This window comes from Callithrix jacchus, chromosome 14, assembly GCF_049354715.1.
Source record: "Callithrix jacchus isolate 240 chromosome 14, calJac240_pri, whole genome shotgun sequence".
Classification (NCBI taxonomy): Eukaryota; Metazoa; Chordata; class Mammalia; order Primates; family Cebidae; genus Callithrix; species Callithrix jacchus.
Genome location: NC_133515.1, coordinates 4,661,356 through 4,681,942, shown reverse-complemented (window position 1 = coordinate 4,681,942; position 20,587 = coordinate 4,661,356). Strand labels below are relative to the sequence as shown.

General features: G+C 48.0%; 1 protein-coding gene across 4 annotated transcripts in view; it reads right to left on the bottom strand.

The window, feature by feature from the left end:
• Nucleotides 1-20,587, bottom strand: part of LOC144579136 (serine/threonine-protein kinase PAK 4-like) — a 118,098-nt gene that overhangs the window by 25,362 nt on the left and 72,149 nt on the right. For all 4 annotated transcript variants that reach the window (XM_078348379.1, XM_078348378.1, XM_078348380.1 and 1 more), the window contains one exon: nucleotides 1-20,587. This exon is cut by the window's left edge. The gene's annotated coding sequence lies outside the window, so the exon portion shown is untranslated.

The window sequence follows — 20,587 nt, the reverse complement described above, 5'->3', positions numbered from 1 at the left end:
TGATCTACAATTACTCCAGGCTCCATCTAGCTCTTTGCCCCATCTTAAAGGAACATCAGATCAGGGCTCCGTCTTCTTTGGAGCTCCTTCTTTTCTGAGCTTTACCTGCTCAGAGCTTCGTCTGCTCTGAGCTCTATCTTTCTCTGAGCTCCATCTGTTCAGACCTCCCTCGACTTTGAGCTATATTTCGCTCAGATGTCCATCTGCTCTGAGCTGTCTTGCTCAGTGCTCCTTCTTGTCTGAGCTTAATCTGCTCAAAGCTTAACCTGCTCAGGGCTGCATCTACTCTGAGCTCCATCTTGCTCAGTTTTCCACTCACTTTGTTTTCCATCTTTCTCTGAGCACTATCTGCTCTGAGCTCCTTTCAATCAAAAAAATAATCTAGCTCATAGCTCCATGTCTCACAGAGGAACATCAACTCCAAGCCCCATCTTGCTTGGAGCTCCTTCTTGTCGGAGCTTAATCTTCTCAGAGCTTAACGTGATCAGATCTCCATCTGCTCTGAGCTTTACCTTGCTCAGAGCTCCGCTGCTCAGATCTGCATTGTCTCTGAGCTCTATCTTGCTCATATCTCCATCTGCTCTTAGGTCCATCTTGCTCAGACCTCCTTCTGTCTGAGCTTAATCTGCTCAGATCTTAACCAGCTCAGAGTTCTATTTGCTCTGAGCTCTATCTTGCTCAGAACTCCATCTGCTCCGAGTTCCATCTTGATCTGTGCTCTTTTTACTCCAAGTCCAATCTAGCTTTTAGCTCCATCTTAAGAGAGTAACATCAGCTCCAGGCTCCAAAATACTTGGAGCTGTTTCTTGTCTGAGATTTATCTGCTCAGAGCTCCATCTGCTGAGCACTCCATCTGCTTTAAGCTCTGTTCTCTCAGAGCTCCATATGCTCTGAGCTCCATTTGCTCTTTGGTTCAATCACTCCGAGCTCCATCTTGCTCTGAGCACTATCTGCTCTGAGCTCCACCTGCTCTGAGCTTTTTTCACTCCAAGCTCCATCTAGCTCATGGCTCCATCTTACACAGCTCCAAGCTCCATCTTACTTGGAGCTTCCTGTGGTCTGGGCTTAATCTTCTCAGAATTTGACCTGTTCAGAGCTCCATTTGCTCTGACTTCTACCTTGCTCAGAGCTCTATCTGTTCAGAGCTCTCTCCGCTCTGAGCTGCATCTTGCTCAGAACTCCATTGGCTCTCAGCTCGATCTTGCTTAGAGCTTTATCTGCTTTGAATTTTATCTGGCTCAGAGCTCCATCTACTCTGAGATCCATATTGTACAGAGCTCCATTTTCCACAGTGTTCCAATCACTTCGACTTTCGTCTTGCTTTGAGCACCATCTGCTTTGAGCTCAATTCAACTGAAGCTCGATCTGCTCTGAGCTCTACCATACTCAGAACTCCATCATCTCTGAGCTCCATCTGCCTCAGAGCTCCATCTGCTCTGAACTTCACCTTGCTCAGGGCTCCGTCTGCTCTGAACTGTACCTTGCTAAGAGCTCGATCTGCTATGATTTCCATTTGCTCTGAGCTTCCACTTACTCAGAGCTCCATCTGTTCAGAGCTTCATATGCTCTGAAGTTTATCTTTCGCAGAGCTCAATCTGCTAAAAGTTTCATCTGCTCTGCGCTTTATTTTGCTCAGAGCTCCTTCTCTGAGCTCCATTTGCTCTGAGCTCCATCTTGCTCAGAGCACCATTCCATTCAGAGCTCCATCTTGCTCAGAGATCCATCTGCTCTGACCTTTTCTTGCTCACAGCTCCGTATGCTCTGAGCTCCATCTTGCTCAGAGCTCTACATTCTCTGAGCTCCCACTTGCTCAGACCTCCATCTCCTCAGAGCTCCATCTTTCTCAGTGCTCAAATCACTCTGAGCTTCCTATTGCGGTAAACACTATCTGCATTGACCTCTTTTCACTCCAAGCTTTCTGTAGCTCATAGCTCAATGTGACACACAGGAAAGCCAGCTGCAAGCAAGATTTCTTCTCAACCGAGATTAATCTTTTTAGAGCTTCACCTGCTCAGAGCTCCATCTGCTCTGAACTTCACCTTGCTCAGAGCTCCGTCTGCTCTGAACTGTACCTGGCTAAGAGCTCTATCTGCTAAGATTTCCATTTGCTCTGAGCTTCCACTTACTCAGAGCTCCATCTGTTCAGAGCTTCATATGCTCTAAAGTTTATCTTTCGCAGAGCTCAATCTGCTAAGTTTCATCTGCTCTGCGCTTTATTTTGCTCAGAGCTCCATCTCTGAGCTCCATTTGCTCTGAGCTCCATCTTGCTCAGAGCACCATTCCATTCAGAGCTCCATCTTGCTCAGAGATCCATCTGCTCTGAGCTTTTCTTGCTCACAGCTCCGTCTGCTCTGAGCTCCATCTTGCTCAGAGCTCTACATTCTCTGAGCTCCCACTTGCTCAGACCTCCATCTCCTCAGAGCTCCATCTTTCTCAGTGCTCAAATCACTCTGAGCTTTTTATTGCGGTAAACACTGTCTGCATTGACCTCTTTTCAGTCCAAGCTTTCTGTAGCTCATAGCTCAATATGACACACAGGAAAGCCAGCTGCAAGCAAGATTTCTTCTCAACCGAGCTTAATCTTTTTAGAGCTTCACCTGCTCAGAGCTCCATCTGCTCTGAGCTTCCATTTGCTCAGAGCTCCATCTGCTCAGATCCCCATAGACTCTGAGCTTTATCTTGCTCAGATCTCCATCTGCTCTTAGCTCTGTCTTGCTCAGAGCTCCTTCTTGTCTGAGCTTAATCTTCTCTAAGCTTAACCTGCTCAGAGCTCCATCTGCTTTGAGCTCTATTTTGCTCAGAACTGCATTTGCTCTTACCTCCATCTTGCTTAGCCCTCCATCTGTTCTGAAGTTTATCTTGCTTTGGACTGCACCTTGCTCAGATCTCCATCTCCTCTGAGCTTTTTCTTGCTCAGAGATCCATCTGCTTTGACCTCCACCTTTCTCAGTACTCCTCACTTCGAGTACAAACAGCTCAAAGCACCGTATTCTCTCAGCTTTTTCACTCCAGATTCGAAATGTTCTGAACTTCCTTTTGCTCAGAGCTTCTTCTACTCCGAGCTCCAACTTTCTCATTGCTCCATCTCGCCCTCAGCACCGTCTGCTCTGAGCTCCGGTAACCCCAGGCTCGATCTCGCTTTTTGCCCCATCTTACCAAAGGAACATCAGATCCGGGCTCCCTCTCCTTTGAAGATCCTTATTCTCTGAGCTTAACCTGCTCAGAGCTTCGTCTTCTCTGAGCTCTATCTTTCTCTGAGTTTCATCTGTTCAGGTCTCCTTCGGCTCTGAGCTTTATTAAGCTCAGATTTCAATCTGCTCTGAGCTCTTTCTTGCTCAGAGCTTCTTCTTGTCTGAGCTTAATCTGCTCGGAGCTTAGCCTGCTCAAAGCTGTATGTGCTCTGAGCTCTATCTTGCTCAGAACTCCATTTGCTGTGACCTCCATCTTGCTCAGAGCTCCATCTCCTCTGAACTTTATCTTCCTCAGAGCTCCGTTTACTCTGGGCTCCAATTTATTCAGAACTCCATCTGCTCTGTAGTTTATCTAGCTCAGAGCTTGATTTGCTCTAATATCCATGTTATTCAGAGCTCCATCTGCTCTGATCTCCATCTTGCTCGGTGCTTCATTCACTCCAAGGTCCATCTTGCTCTCAGCAACATCTGCTCTGAGCTTTTTTCACTCCAAGCTCCATCTGCCCTCAGCTCCATTTTGCTCGGAGCTCCATCTGCTCTGAGCTTCATCTCGCTCAGAAGTCCATCTGCTCTGAACTTTTTTTGCTCAGAGCTCCATTTTCTCTGAACTCCATCTTGCCCAGAGCTCCATCTGCTGTGAGCTTCACCTTGCTGAGAGCACTATCTGCTCTGAGCTGAACCTTGCTGAGTGCTTCATCTGCTCTGAGCTCCGTCCTGCTAAGGGCTCCATCTGCTCTAAGCTCCAACTTGCTCAGACCACCATCTGCTCTGAGTTCCATCTTGCTCAGTGCTCTTTTTACTCCAAGTCCATTCTAACATTCAGCTCCATCTTAAGAGAGTAACATCAGCGCCAGGCTCCAAACTGCTTGGAGCTGTTTCTTGACTGAGCTTTATCTGCTCAGAGCTCCATCTTCTTAGAACTCCTTCTGCTTTAATCCCTGTTTTCTCAGAGCTCCATATGCTCTGAGCTCCATCTTGCTCAGTGCTTCAATCACTCCGAGCTCCATCTTGCTCTGAGAACTACCTGCTCTGAGCTCCTTTTACTCCAAGCTCCATCATAGCTCATGGCTCCATCTTACAAAGCTCCAAGCTCCATTTTCTTGGAGCTCCCCTTGGTCTGAGCTTAAGCTTCTCAGAATTTAACCTGTTCAGAGCTCCATTTGCTCTGACTTCTACCTTGCTCAGAGCTCCATCTGCTAAGAGCTCTCTCCACTTTGAGCTGCATCTTGCTCAGAACTCCATTGGCTGTTAGCTCGATCTTGCTCAGAGCTCTATCTGCTTTGAATTTTATCTGGCTCAGAGCTCCATCTGCTCTAAGATCCATGTTGTTCAGAGCTCCATCTTCCACAGTGCTCCAATCCCTTCGTATTCCATGTTGCTCTGAGCACCATCCGCTTTGAGCTCGTTTCAACTCCAGCTCCAACTGCTTTGAGCTCTATCATGCTCAGAACTCCATCCTCTCTGAGCTCCATGTTACTCAGAGCTCCATCTGCTCTCGGGTTTACTTGCTCAGAGCTTCATCTGCTCTGACCGTTACCTTGCTCAGAGCTCTGTCTGCTCTGAACTGCACCTTGCTGAGAGCTCGATCTGCTAAGATTTCCATTTGCTCTGAGCTTCCACTTGCTCAGAGCTCCATCTGTTCAGAGCTTCATATGCTCTGAGCTTTATCTTTCGCAGAGCTCCATCTGCTAAGAGTTCCATCTGCTCTGAGCTTTATTTAGTTCAGAGCTCTTTCTCCTCTGAGCTCCATTTGCTCTGAGCTCCATGTTGCTCAGAGCACCATCCTATTCAGAGCTCCAACTTCCTCAGAGATCCATCTGCTCTGAGCTTTACTTGCTCACAGCTCCGTCTGCTCTGAGCTCCATCTTGCTCAGAGCTCTACCTTCTCTGAGCTCCCACTTGCTCAGACCTCCATCTCCTCTGAGCTCCAACTTGCTCAGTGCTCAAATCACTCTGAGCTTCCTCTTGTAGTAAACACTATCTGCATTGAGCTTTTTTCACTCCAAGCTCCCTGTAGCTCATAGCTCAATGTGACACACAGGAAAGTTAGCTGCAAGATTTCTTCTTGTCCAAGCTTAATCTTTTCAGAGCTTCACCTGCTCAGAGCTCCATCTGCTCTGAGCTTCAATTTGCTCAGAGCTCCATCTGCTCAGATCCCCATCGACTCTGAGCTTTATCTTGCTCAGATCTCCATCTGCTCTTAGCTCTGTCTTGCTCAGAGCTCGTTCTTGTCTGAGCTTAATCTTCTCGAAGCTTAACCTGCTCAGATCTCCATCTGCTCTGAGCTCTAGTTTGCTCAGAACTGCATTTGCTCTTACCTCCACCTTGCTCAGATCTCTATCTGCTCTGAGCTTTATCTTGCTCAGAGCTCCATCTGTTTTGACCTCCACCTTTCTCAGTGCTCCACTCACTTGGAGTACAAACTTGTTCTCAGCACCATCCTCTCTGAGCTCTTTTCAAGCCAGGTTCCAACTGTTCTGAGCTTCCTTTTGCTGAGAGCTCCATCTGCTCCGAGCTCCAACTTGCTCAGTGCTCCATCTCGCCCTCAGCACCGTCTGCTCTGAGCTCCGTTAACTCCAGGCTCCATCTAGCTCTTTACCCCATCTTAACTAAAGAACATCAAATCCGGGCTCCGTCTTCTTTCGAGCTCCTTCTTGTCTGAGCATAACCTGCTCAGAGCTTCGTCTGCTCTGAGCTCTATCTTTCTCTGAGCTCCATCTTTTCAGACCTCTATCGGCTTTGAGCTTTATTTAGCTCAGATCTCCATCTGCTCTGAGCTCAGTCTTGCTCAGAGCTCCTTCTTTTCTGAGCTTAATCTGCTCGGAGCTTAGCCTCCTCAGATCTCTATCAGCTCTGAACTCTATCTTGCTCAGAACTCCATCTGCTGTGACCTCCATCTTGCTCAGAGCTCCCTCTCCTCTGAACTCTATCTTCCGCAGAGCTCCATCTACTCTGGGCTCCAATTTGCTCAGAACTGCATCTGCTCTGAGATTTATCTGACTCAGAGCTTCATCATCTCTGATCTCCATCTTACTCAGAGCTCCATCTGTTTTGATCTCCATCTTACTCGGTGCTCCCTTCACTCCAAGTTCCATCTTGCTCTCAGCAAAATCTGCACTGAGCTCTTTTCACTCCAATCTCCATCTGCCCTCAGCTCCATTTAGCTCAGAGCTCCATCTGCACTGAGCTTCATCTCGCTCAGAAGTCCATCTGCTTTGAACTTTTTCTTGCTCAGAGCTCCATTTGCTCTGAGCTCCATCTTGCCCAGAGCGCCATCTGCTGTGAGCTTCACTTTGCTGAGAGTGCTCTCTGCTCTGAGCTCCACCTTGCTGAGAGTTCATCTGCTCTGAGCTCCGTCTTGCTAAAAGCTCCCTCTGCTCTAAGCTCCAACTTGCTCAGACCTCCATCTGCTCCGAGTTACATCTTGTTCAGTGCTCTTTTTACTCAAAGTCCAATCCAACTTTTATCTCCATCTTAAGATAGTAACATCAGCTCCAGGCTCCAAAATGCTTGGAGCTGTTTCCTGTCTGAGCTTGACCTGCTCAGAGCTCCATCTGCTGAGAACTCCATCTGCTTTAAGCCCTGTTCTCTCAGAGCTCCATCTGCTCTGAGCTCCATGTTTCTCAGTTCTTCAATCACTCCAAGCTCCATCTTGCTCTGAGCACTACCTGCTCGGAGCTTCTTTCACTCCAAGCTCCATCTAGCTCATGGCTCCATCTTACGCAGCTCCAAGCTCCATCTTGCTTGGAGCTCTTTCTGGTCTGAGCTTAAGCTTCTCAGAATTTAACCTGTTCAGAGCTCCATTTGCTCTAACTTCTACCTTACTCAGAGCTCCATCTGCTCAGAGCTCTCTCCTCTTTGAGCAGCATCTTGCTCAGAACTCCATTGGCTCTTAGCTCGATCTTGCTCAGATCTCAATCTGCTTTGAATTTTATCTGGCTCAGAGCTCCATCTGCTCTGAGATCCATATTGTTCAGTGCTCCGTCTTCCAAAGTGCCTTAATCACTTCGAGTTTCATCTTGCTCTGAGCCCTATCTGCTTTTAGCTAGTTTCAACTCAAGCTCCAACATCTCTGAGCTCTATTATGCTCAGAACTCCATCCCCTCTGAGCTCCATCTTGCTCAGAGCTGCACTCGCTCTCGGCTTTACCTTGCTGAGAGCTTCATCTGCTCTGTCCTTTAACTTGCTAAGAGCTCCGTCTGATCTGAACTGTACCTTGCTGAGAGCTCGATCTGCTAAGAGTTCCGTTAGCTCTGAGTGTCCACTTGCTCAGAGCTCCATCTGTTCAGAGCTTGATATACTCTGAGCTTTATCTTTCGCAGAGCTCAATCTGCTAAGAATTCCATCTTCTGAGCTTTATTTTGTTCAGAGCTCCTTCTCTGAGCTCCATGTGCTCTGAGCTCTATCTTGCTCAGAGCACCATCCTATTCAGAGCTCCATCTGCTCTGAGCTCTTCTTGCTCGCAGCTCCGTATGCTCTGAGCTCCATCTTGCTCAGAGCTCTACATTCTCTGAGCTCCCACTTGCTCAGACCTCCATCTCCTCTGAGCTCCAACTTGCTCAGTGCTCAAATCACTCTGAGCTTCCTCTTGCGGTAAACACTATCTGCACTGAGCTCCTTTCACTCCAAGCTCCCTGTAGCTCATAGCTCAATGTGACACACAGGAAAGCCAGCTGCAAGCAAGATTTCTTCTCGTCCGAGCTTAATCTTTTCAGAGCTTCACCTGCTCAGAGCTCCATCTGCTCTGAGCTTCAATATGCTCAGAGCTCCATCTGCTCAGATCCCCATCGACTCTGAGCTTTATCTTGTTCAGATCTCCATCTGCTCTTAGCTCTGTCTTGCTCAGAGCTCCTTCTTGTCTGAGCTTAATCTTCTCGAAGCTTAACCTGCTCAGAGCTCCATCTGCTCTGAGCTCTAGTTTGCTCAGAACTGCATTTTCTCTTACCTCCATCTTGCTCAGCGCTCCATCTGTTCTGCAGTTTATCTTGCTTTGAACTGCACCTTGCTCAGATCTCCATTTGCTCTGCGCTTTTTCTTGCTCAGAGCTCCATCTTCTTTAACCTCCACCTTTCTCAGTACTCCTCTAACTTCGAGTACAAACAGCTCTAAGCACCATATTCTCTGAGCTTTTTCACTCCAAGTTCCAACTGTTCTGAACTTCCTCTTGCTCAGAGTTTCATCTACTCCGAGCTCCAACTTGCTCATTGCTCCATCTCGCCCTCAGCACCGTCTGCTCTGAGCTCCGTTCACTCCAGTCTCAATCTCGCTCTGTGTCCCATCTTAACAAATGAACCTCAGATCCGGGCTCTCTCTCCTTTGAAGCTCCTTCTTGTCTGAGCTTAACCTGCTCAGAGCTTCGTCTGCTCTGAGCTCTATCTTTCTGAGCTCCATCTGTTCAGATCTCCATCGGCTCTGAGCTTTATTAAGCTCAGATTTCAATCTGCTCTGAGCTCTGTCTTGCTCAGAACTTCTTGTCTGAGCTTAATCTGCTCGGAGCTTAGCCTGCTCAAAGCTCTATGTGCTCTGAGCTCTATCTTGCTCAGAACTCCATCTGCTGTGACCTTCATCTTCCTCAGAGCTCCATCTACTCTGGGCTCCAATTTACTCAGAACTCCATCTGCTCTGTGGTTTATGTAGCTCAGAGCTTGATCTGCTCTGATCTCCATCTTAATCAGAGCTCCATCTGCTCTGATCTCCATATTGCTCGGTGCTCCATTCACTCCAAGTTCCATCTTGCTCTCAGCAACATCTGCTCTGAGCTCTTTTCACTTCAAGCTCCATCTGCCCTCAGCTCCATTTGTCGCGGAGCTCCATCTGCTCTGAGCTTCATCTCGCTCAGAAGTCCATCTGCTCTGAACTTTTTTTGCTTGGAGCTCCATTTGCTCTGAGTTCCATCTTGCCCAGAGCTCCATCTGCTGTGAGCTTCACCTTGCTGAGAGCACTATCTGCACTGAGCTCAACCTTGCTGAGTGCTTCATCTGTTCTGAGCTCCGTCCTGCTAAGAGCTCCATCTGCTCTAAGCTCCAACTTGCTCAGACCTCCATCTTCTCCGAGTTACATCTTGCTCAGTGCTCTTTTTACTCAAGGTCCAATCCAGCTTTTAGCTCCATCTTAAGATAGTAACATCAGCTCCAGGCTCCAAAATGCTTGGAGCTGTTTCCTGTCTGAGATTGATCTGCTCAGAGCTCCATCTGCTGAGATCGCCATCTGCTTTAAGCCCTGTTCTCTCAGAGCTTCATCTGCTCTCAGCTCCATTTTTCTCAGTTCTTCAATCAGTCCGAGCTCCATCTTGCTCTGAGCACTACCTGCTCTGAGCTCCTTTCACTCCAAGCTTTATCTAGCTCATGGCTCCATCTTACAAAGCTCCAAGCTCCATCTTGCTTGGAGCTCCCTCTGATCTGAGCTTAAGCTTCTCAGAATTTAACCTGTTCAGAGCTCCATTTGCTCTGACTTCTACCTTACTCAGAGCTCCATCTGCTCAGAGTTCTCTCCGCTCTGAGCTGCATCTAGCTCACAAGTCCATTGGCTCTTAGCTCGATCTTGCTCAGAGCTCCATCTGCTTTGAATTTTATCTGGCTCAAAGCTCCATCTGCTCTGAGCTCCATATTGTTCAGAGCTCCATCTTCCACAGTGCTCCAATCACTTCGAGTTTCGTCTTGCCCTGAGTACCATCTGCTTTGAGCTCATTTCAACTCAATCTCCATCTGCTCTGAGCTCTATCATGCTCAGAACTCCATCCTCTCTGAGCTCCATCTTGCTCAGAGCTCCATCTGTTCTGAAGTTTATCTTGCTTTGAGCTCCACCTTGCTCAGATCCGCATCTGCTCTGAGTTTGTCTTGCCCAGAGCTCCATCTGCTTTGACCTCCACCTTTCTCAGTGCTCCACGCACTTTGAGTACAAACTTGCTCTCAGCACCATCTTGTTTGAGCTCTTTTCACTCCAGGTTCCAACTGTTCTGAGCTTCCTCTTGCTCAGAGCTCCATCTGCTCCCAGCTCCAACTTGCTCAGTGCTCCATCTCGCGCTCAGAACCGTCTTCTCTGAGCTCCGTTCACTCCAGGCTCCATCTAGCTCTTTGCCCCATCTTAACGAAAAAACATCAGATCCGGGCTCCGTCTTCTTTGGAGGTCCTTCTTGTCTTAGCTTAACCTACTCAGAGCATCGTCTGCTCTGAGCTCTATCATCCTCTGAGCTCCATCTGGTCAGATCTCCATCGTCTCTGAGCTTTATTTAACTCAGATCTCCATCTGCTCTGAGCTCTGTCTTGCTCCGAGCTCCTTCTTGTCTGAGCTTAATATGCTCGGAGCTTAACCTGCTCAGAGCTGCATCTGCTCTGATCTCCACCTTGCTCAGTTCTCCAATCACGTTGGTTTCCATCTTGCTCGGAGCACTATCTGGTCTGAGCTCCGTTCACTCCAAGCTCAATCTAGCTCGTAGCTCCATGTCACACAGAGGAACATCAGCTCCAACTCCGTCTTGCTTGGAGCTCCGTCTTGTCAGAACTTTATCTTCTCAGAGCTTCATGTGATCAGATCTCCATCTGCTCCGAGCTTTACCTTGCTCAGAGCTCCGTCTGCTCAGATCTGCATTGGCTCTGAGCTCTATCTTGCTCATATCTCCATCTGCTCTGAGCTTCATCTTGCTCAGACCTTTTTCTGTCTGAGCTTAATCTGCTCGGAGCTTAACCTGCTCAGAGCTCTATCTGCTCTGAGCTGTATCTTGTTCAGAACTCCATCTGCTCTGAGCTCCATATTGTTCAGAGCTCCATCTTCTACAGTGCTCCAATCACTTCGAGTTTCATCTTGCTCTGGGCACCATCTGCTTTGAGCTCGTTTCAACTCAAGCTCCACCTGCTCTGAGCTCTACCATGCTCAGAACTCCATACTCTCTGAGCTCCATGTTGCTCAGAGCTCCATCTGCTCGCGGCTTTACCTTGCTCAGAGCTTCGTCTGCTCTGACCTTTACCTTGTTAAATGCTCCGTCTGCTCTGAACTGTACCTTGCTGAGAGCTTGATGTGCGAAGTGTTCCATTTGCTCTGAGCTTCCACTTGCTCAGAGCTCCATCTGTTCAGACCTTCATATGCTCTGAGCTTTATCTTTCGCAGAGCTCAATCTGCTAAGAGTTCCATCTGCTCTGAGCTTTTAGTTCAGAGCTCCTTCTCCTCTGAGATCCATTTGCTCTGAGCTCCATCTTGCTCAGAGCACCATCCTATTCAGAGCTCCATCTTCCTCAGAGATCCATCTGCTCTGAGCTCTTCTTGCTCACAGTTCCGTCTGCTCTGAGCTCCATCTTGCTCAGAGCTCTACATTCTCTGAGCTCCCACTTGCTCAGACCTCCATCTCCTCTGAGCTCCAACTGGCTCAGTGCTCAAATCACTCTGAGCTTCCTCTTTTGGTAAACACTATCTGCACTGAGCTCATTTCACTCCAAGATCCCTGTAGCTCATAGCTCAATGTGACACACAGGAATGTCAGCTGCAAGCAAGATTTCTTCTCGTCCGAGCTTAATCTTTTCAGAGCTTCACCTGCTCAGAGCTCCATCTGCTCTGAGCCTCCATTTGCTCAGAGCTCCATCTGCTCAGATCCCCATCGACTCTGAGCTTTATCTTGCTCTGATCTCCATCTGCTCTTAACTCTCTTGCTCAGAGCTCCTTCTTTTCTGAGCTTAATCTTCTCGAAGCTTAACCTGCTCAGATCTCCATCTGCTCTGAGCTCTAGTTTGCTCAGAACTGCATTTGCTCTTACCTCCATTTTGCTCAGAGCTCCATCTGTTCTGGTTTATCTTGCTTTGAGCTCCACCTTGCTCAGATCTCCATCTGCTCTGAGCTTTGTCTTTCTCTGAGCTCCATCTGCATTGACCTCCACCTTTCTCAGTGCTCCACTCACTTCGAGTACAAACTTGCTCTCAGCACCATCTTCTCTGAGCTCTTTTCACTCCAGGTTCCAACTGTTCTGAACTTCCTCTTGCTCAGAGCTCCATCTGCTCCGAGCTCCAACTTGCTCAGTGCTCCATCTCGCCCTCAGCACCGTCTGCTCTGAGCTCCGTTCACTCCAGGCTCCATCTAGCTCTTTGCCTCACCTTAACCATGGAACATCAGATCCAGGCTCCGTCTTCTTTGGAGGTCCTTCTTGTGTGTGCTTAACCTGCTCAGAGCTTCGTCTGCTCTGAGCTCTATCTTTCTCCGAGCTCCATCTGTTCAGATCTCCATCAGCTCTGAGCTTCATTTAGCTCAGAACTCCATCTGCTCTGAACTCCGTCTTGCTCAGAGCTCCTTCTTGTCTGAGCTTAATCTGCTCGGAGCTTACCCTGCTCAGATCTGCATCTGCTCTGACCTCCATCTTGCTCAGTTGTCCAATCACGTTGGTTTCCGTCTTGCTCTGAGCACTATCTGCTCTGAGCTCCATTCACTCCAAGGTCAATGTAGCTCGTAGCTCCATGTCACACAGAGGAACATCAGCTCCAACTCCGTGTTGCTTGGAGCTCCGTCTTGTCGGAGCTTTATCTTCTCAGAGCTTAACGTGATCAGATCTCCATCTGCTCTGAGCTTTAGCTTGCTCAGAGCTCCGTCTGCTCAGATCTGCATTGGCTCTGAGCTTTATCTTGCTCATATCTCCATCTGCTCTGAGCTCCATGTTGCTCAGAACTCCATCCTACCTTAGCTCCGTCTTGCTCAGAGCTGTATCTGCTCTCGGCTTTACCTTGCTCAGAGCTTCATCTGCTGTGACCTTTACCTTGCTCAGAGCTCCATCTCGCTGAGAGCTTGATCTGCTAAGAATTCTATTTGCTCTGAACTTCCCCTTGCTCAGAGCTCCTTCTGTTTAGGGCTTCATATGCTCTGAGCTTTATTTAGCTCAGATCTCCATCTTCTCTGAGCTCTGTCTTGCTCATAGCTCCTTGTCTGAGCTTAATCTGCTCGGACCTAAACCTGCTCATGGCTCCATCTGCTCTGAGCTTTTTCTGGCTCAGAACTCCTTCTGCTGTTACCTCCACCTTGTTCAGAGCTCCATCTGCTCTGAACTCTATCTTGCTCAGAACTCCATCTTCTGTGAGCTCCATCTTGCTCAGTGGCGGATCTGCTCTGCTCTCCATCTTGCTCAGTGATCCACTCACTTCTAGTTCCATCCTGCACTTAGCACCATTCGAGCTCTTTTCACTCCAAGCTCCATCGGCCCTGAGCTGCATCTTACTCGGTGCTCCATCTGCTCTGAGCTCCATTTACTTTGAGCTCTATCATTCTCAAAGCTCCATCCTGCTCAGAGGACCTTCTACCCTAAGCTTCATCTTGCTGAGAGCTCCATCTCCTCTGAGCTCCAAATTGCTCAGAGCTCCATTTTCTCCCACCTTCATCTTGCTCAGTGCTCCAACCACTCTGAGCTCCATCTTGCTCTTAGCACCCTCTGCTGAGTTTTTTTCCTCCTAGCTCCATCTCGCTCTTATCTCCATCTTAAAAGAAAAACATCAGCTAAAGGCTCCATCTTGCTTGGAGCTTCTTCTTGTCTGAGGTTAATCTGCTCAGAGCTCCATCTGCTGAGAACTCCATTTGCCCTAAGCCCTTTTTGCTTAGTTTCTTCTGCTCTGAGCTCCATCTTGCTCAGTGCTCCAATCACTCTGTGCTCGATCTTGCTCTGAGAAGCACCTGCTCTGAGCTCCTATCACTCCCACTCCATTTAGCTCTGAGCTCCATGTTACACAGAGGAACATACGCTCCAAGCTCCATCTTGCTTGAAGCTCCTTTTCTGAGCTTAATTTGTTCAGAGCTTAACCTGTTCAGAGCTCCACCTGCTCTGAGCTCTACCTTGTTAAGAGCTTTATCTGCTGAGTTCTATTTCGCTCACAGCTCCATCTGCTCTAAACTCTGTCTTGCAGAAGGCTCCATCTGCTCTGAACTCCATGTTGCTAAGAGTTGCATATTCTCCAAGATCCATCTTGCTCAGTGCTCCAGTCACTCTGAGCTGTATCTTCCTTTAATCACCAACTGCACAGAGCTTAATTTTTCTTGGAGTTCTGGTCATTCTGAGGTTCATGTTGCTCTGAGCACCATCTACTTGGAGCTCCACATTGCTTTGATTACCATCTGCTTGGAAGCAATTTCTGTGAGTGCCATCTGTTCCGAGCTCTAATCACTCTTAGCTCCATCTTGCTATGAGTACTATATGCTCAAAACTCCATTTTGCTCTGAGCACCATCTACTCTGAGCTACATCTTGCTCAGAGCTCCAACTATTCTGAATTATATCTTGTTCTAAGCACAATTTGCTCAGAGCTCCATCTTGCTTTGAGCAACATCTGATCTAAACCCAATCTGCTCAGAGTTCCATTTCCTCCACGCTCCATCTTGTTCTTGGCACAGTTTTTTCGGAGCTCCATTGTACACTGGGCACCATCCGCTTGGAGCTCCATCTCACTGTGCCCATCTTCTTCTCTGAGCTCCATCTTGCTCTGACCACCATCTGCTTGGAGCTCCATCTTGCTAAGAACTCCAATCACTTCGAGCTCCATTTTGCTCTGAGTACCATCTACTCAAGAGTTCCATCTGGATCGAAGCACCATCTACTCAGAGCTCCATCTCATTGTGAACATCTTATCCGAGATCCATCTTGCTCTGCGTGCCATTTGCTTGGAACTCCTTCTTACACTAAACAACATCTGCTCTGAGTTCCACGTTGCTCAAAGCTCCCTCAGCTCCACGGTGCATGTTGCTTGGAGTTCTAATCACTCTGAGCTTTATCCTGCTGTAAGGACCAACTGCTCTGAGCTCCACCAAAAACCAAGCAACACCTGCACCAAGCTCCAGCTTGCTTACAGCTCCTTATGGCTCAGAGCTCCATCTGCTCTGAGCACCATCTTGCTGAGAACTCCATCTTCCTCTGCACTCCATCTTACACAGAGGAACATCAGCTCCAAGTTCAATCTTCCATGGAGCTGCTTCTTTTCTGAGCTTAATTGGCTCAGAGCTTCATCTGCTCTTAGCTCCGTCTTGCTCAAAACTTAATCTGCTTGGAGCTTAACCTCCTCAGAGATCCATTTGCTCTGAGCTCTATCTTGTTCAGAACTCCATCTGCTCTTACCTCCATCTGTTCTGAACTTTATCTTGCTCAGAGCTCCATCTTGCTCATAGCTCCATCTGCTCTGAGCTTTGTCTTGCTCAGAGCTCCAGCTGCTCCGAGCTCCAACATGCTCAGTCTTCCATCTTGCCCTGAGCACCGTCTGCTCTGAGATCCGTTCACTCCTGGCTCATCTAGCTCTTTGCTCCATCTTAAAAAAGGAACATCTGATCCGGGCTCCATCTTCTTTGGAGCTACTTCTTGTCTGAGCTTAACCTGCTCAGAGCTACATCTGTTCATATCTCCATTGGCTTTGAGCTTTATTTTTCTCACATCTTCATCTGCTCTGAGCTCTGTCTTGCTCAGAGCTCCTTCTTCTCTGAGCTTAATCTGCTCGGAGCTAAACCTGCTCAGAGCTCCATCTGCTCTGAGCTCTATCTCGCTCAGAACTCTATCTGCTCTTACGTCCATTTTGCTCAGAGCTCCATCTGCTCTGAACTTTATCTTGCTCAGAACTCCATCTTCTCTGAGCTCCATCTTGCTTAGTACTCGATCTGCTCAGATCTCCATCTTGCTCAGTGATCCATTCACTCTGAGTTCCATCCTATTCCCTGCACCATGTGCTCTGAGCTCTTTTCACTCCGAGCTCCATTGGCCCTGAGCTGCATGTTGCTTGGAGCTCCATCTGCTTTGAGCTCCATTTACTTAAGCTCTATCATTCTCAAAGCTCCATCCTGCTCAGAAGACCGTCTGCTCTTAGCTTCATCTTGCTGAGATCTCCATCTCCTCAGCTCCAAATTGCTCAGAGCTCCATTTGCTCCCAGCTCCATCTTGCTCAGTGCTCCAATCTCTGAGCTCCATCTTGCTCTGAGCACCATGTTCTCTGAGCTCCTTTCAGTCCACCTCCATCTAGCTCTTAGCTCCATCTTAACAGAGAAACATGAGCTGCAGGCTCCATCTTTCTTGGAGCTTTTTCTTGTCTGAGCTTAATCTACTCAGAGCTCTATCTGCTGAGAACCCCATCTGCCCTAACCCTTATTTGCTCAGAGCTTCGTCTGCTCTGAGCTCCATCTTGCACAGTGCTCCAATCACTTTGAGCTCCATGTTGCTCTGAGCAGTATCTACTCTGAGCTTTTTCACTCCAAGCTCCATCTAGCTCATAGCTCCATCTTACACAGAGGAACATCAGCTCTGAGCTCCATTTTGCTTGGAGCTCCTTCTTTTCTGAGCTTAATCTTCTCAGAGCTTATCCTAATCAGAGTTCCATCTTCTTTGAGCTTTATCTTGATCAGAGCTCCATTTGCTCTGAGTTCTATCTTGCTCAGAGCTCCATCTGCTCAGAGTTCCATCTGCTCTGAGCTCCATCTTGCTCAGAGCTCCTTCTTCTCTGAGCTTAATCTGCTAAGAGCTTAACGTGCTCAGAGATTCATCTGCTCTGAGCTCTTTCTTGCTCAGAGCTCCATCAGATGAAGTTCAGAGCTCTATCTGCTCAGAGCCGACGGATTTCAGAGCTCATTTTGCTCTGAACTTTTTTGCTCAGAGCTCCAGCCTCTCTGAGCTCCATCTCCTCTGAGCTTTACCTTGATCAGAGCTCAATCTGCTAAGAGCACCATTCGCTCTTAGCTTTGCCTTGCTCAGAGCTCCATTGGTTCAGTGTTCCATCTGCTCTGAGCTTTATCTTTCTCTTAGCTCCATCTGCTCAAAGCTCCATCTTGCTCAGAGCTCCATCCTCTCTGAGTTTTATATTGCTCAGAGCTCCATCTTGCTCAGATCTCCATCTGCTCTGTGCTTTATCTTGCGCAGATGATCACCTGCCCTGATCTGTACCTTACTTAGAGCTCCATCTGCTAAGAGCTCTATCTGCTTTAAGCTTTATCTTGCTGAGAGCCCGATCTGCAAAGTGCTTCATCTGCTCTGAGCTTTAACTTCCTCTGAGCTCCATCTGCCCAGAGGTCCATCTGCTCTGAGCTCCATCTTGCTCAGACCTCCATCTGCTCTGAGCTTTATCTTGCTCAGAGCTCTATCTACTCTGACCTTCATATTGCTCAGAGCTCCATCTGCTCTGCGCTTTATCTTGTCAGATCACCATCTGCTTTGAGCTGTACCTTGCTCAGAGCTCTATCTGTTAAGAGCTCCATCTGCTCTAAGCTTTACCTTGCTGAGAGCTCGATCTGCTAAGAGCTTCATCTGCTCTGAGCTTTAACTTGCTCTGAGCTTTTACTTGCTCTTAGCTCCATCTGCTTTCAGCTCTATCTTGCTCAGAGCTCCATCTCCTGTGAGCTTCACCTTGCTGAGAGCTCCATCTGCTCTTATCTCCATCTTGCTGAGCTCCGTCTTGCTGAGAGCTCCATGTGCTCTGAGCTCCATCTTCCTGAGAACTCCATCTGCTTCTGAGCTCCAACTTGCTCAAAGCTCCATCTGCTCTGAGGTCCATCTTACTCAGTGCTCTAATCATTCTGAGCTCCTTTCACTCCAAGCTCCATCTAGCTCTTTGCTCCATCTTAACTAAGGAACATCACCTCCAGGCTCCATCTTGCTTGGAACTCCTTCTTATCTGAGCATAATATGCTCAGAGCTTCATGTGCTCAGAACTCCACCCCTGCTCAAAACTCCATCTGCCCTGAGCCCTATCTTGCTTAAAGCTCTATCTGCTTCGAGCTCCATCTTGCTTTGACCACTATTTGATCTGGGTTCCTTTCACTCCAAGCTCCATCTTGCTTGTAGCTCAATGTTACATAAACATCAGCTCTGAGCTCCGTCTTGCTTGGAGCTCCTTCTTGTCTGAGCTTATCTCAGAGGTTAACCTGCCCAGAGCTCCATCTGCTCTGAGCTCTATCTTTCTCAGAGCTCCTTTTCTGACCCTACTCTGCTCAGAGCCAAACCTGCTCAGAGCTCCGTCTGCTCTGAGCTGTCTTGCTCAGAACTCCGTCTGCTCTCAGCTCCATCTTTTCAGCGTTCCATCTGCTCTGAACTTTATCTTGCTCAGAGCTCAATCTGCTTTGAGCTCCATCTGCTCTCATCTCCATCCTGCTTGGAGCTGCATCTGCTCTGAGCTATATCTTGTGCAGAGCTGCATTTGCTCTGAGCTCTGTCATGCTCAGTTCTCCAATAACTCTGAGCTCCGTCTTGCTCTGAGCACCATCTGCTCTGGAATCCTTTCACTCCAAGCTCCATCTAGCTCTTAGCTCCATCATCCACAGATGAACCTCAGTTCCAAGCTGCATCTTGCTTGGAGCTCCTTCGTGTCTGAGCTTAATCTGCTCAGAGCTTAACCTGCTAAGAGCTCCATCTTCTCTGCACTCTACCTTGCTCAGAACTTCATCTGCTCTGAGCTCCATCTTGCTCAGACGTCCACCTGCTCTGATCTTTATTTTGCTCAGATCTCCATCGGCTCTGAGCTCCATCTTGCTCAGAGTTCCATCCGCTCTGATCTCCATCTTTCTCAGTGCTCCAATCACTCCACTTCCTCTGAACACCATTTGCTCTGAGCTCCTTTCACTCCAAGCTCCATATGCTCTGAGCTCCATCTTGTTCAGAGCTCCATCTGCTCCGAGCTCCATCTTGCTCACTGCGCCAATAACTCTGAGCTTCATCTTGCCATGAGCACCATCTGCTCTGAGCTTCTTTCTCTCCAAGCTCCATCTGCTCTGATCTCCATCTTGCTCAGAACTCCAATCACTCCAAGTTCCATCATGCTCTGAGCACCATCTGCTCTGAGCTCCTTTCACTTCCAGCTTCATCTAGCTCTTATCTTCATTTTACACAGAGGAACATCAGCTCCAAGCTTCATTTTGCTTGGAACTCCTCTTAGCTTAAACTGCTCAGAGCTTAACATGCTCTGAGCTTTATCTTGCTCAGAGCTCCATCTGCTCTGAGCTCCATCTACTCAGAGCTATATCTTGCTCATAAGTATCTTCTCTGAGCTCCATGTTACTTAGAGCTCCATCTGCTCTGAGCTCTCTCTTGCTCAAAGATTTATCTGCTCTGAGCTCTAACTTGCTCATAGCTCCATCTTGCTCAGAGCTCCATGTGCTCAGAGCTCCGTCTTCTCCGAGCTTCATCTTGTTCAGAGTTCCATCTGCTCTGAGCTCTATCTCGCTCAGAGTTCCATCTGCTCTGAGCTCTATTTTGCTCTGAGCTCCCCTAACTCCCCAGGCTCCATCTTGCTTGGAACTCCTTCTTGTTTGAGCTTAATCTGCTCAGAGCTCCATCTGCCCTGAGCCCTATCTTGCTCAGATCTCTATGTGCTCTGAGCTGCATCTTGCTCAGTGCATCAATCACTCTGAGCTCCATCTTGCTCTGAGCACTATCTGCTCTGAGCTCCTTTCCCTCCAAGCTCCATCTAGCTCGAAGCTCAGTGTTACACAGAGAAACATCAGCTCCAAGTTCCATCTTGCTTGGAGCTCTTTCTTGTCTTAATCTTATCAGAGCTTGACCTGCTCAGAGCTCCATCTGCTCTGAGCTCCATCTTGCTCAGAGCTCCATCTGCTCTGAGCTCTATCTTGTTCAGAGCTCCATGTGCTCTGAACTTTATTTTGCTCTGAGCTCCATCTGCTTAGAGCTGCATCTGCTCAGAGTTCCATGTGCTCAGAGCTCCATATGCTCAGAGTTCCATCTCCTCTGAGCTTTATCTTGCTCAGAGCTCTATCTGTTCTAAGCTCCATCTTGCTCATAGGTCCATCTGCTCTGATCTCCATCTTACTCAGTACTCCAATCACCCCAAGCTTTATCTTCTTGTCTGAACTTAATCTGCTCAGAGCTTAACCTGCTCAGAGCTCCATCTGCTCTGAGTTTTATCTTGCTCAAAGCTCCCTTTGCTCTGAGCTCTGTCTTGCTCAGAGCTCCATCTGCTGTGAGCTTCACCTTGCTAAGAGCTCCATTTGCTCTGAGCTCCATCTGCTCAGAGCTCCATCTGCTCAGAGCTCCATCTGCTCTGAACTCTATCTTGCTCAGAGCTCCATCTTGCTCAGTTCTCCATCTGCTATGAACTTCATGTTGCTCAGAGTTCCATCTGCTCTGACCTCCATCTTGTTCAGAGTTCCATCTGCTCCAAGCTCTATCTTACTCAGTGCTCCAATCACTCTGAGCTGCATCCTGCTCTGAGCATCATCTGCTCAGAATGAACCTATATGGATGCATTAGAATTTGGTTCAGCTGCATAAGTAAATCAAATTTAATAGTGGCTTTTTTTCTCGCATAAAGGATGTCTGAACGGAGACAGGCCTGGGGTGGGATGGCAGCACCATGGTCATCTTGTCTCAGGCTTTTAGCTTTTTGCTTTGCCATCCTCAATGCTTGATTTCCATGTTATGTTCTAAAGTGGCTTCTGGAACTCCAGCCATTACAACTGCATT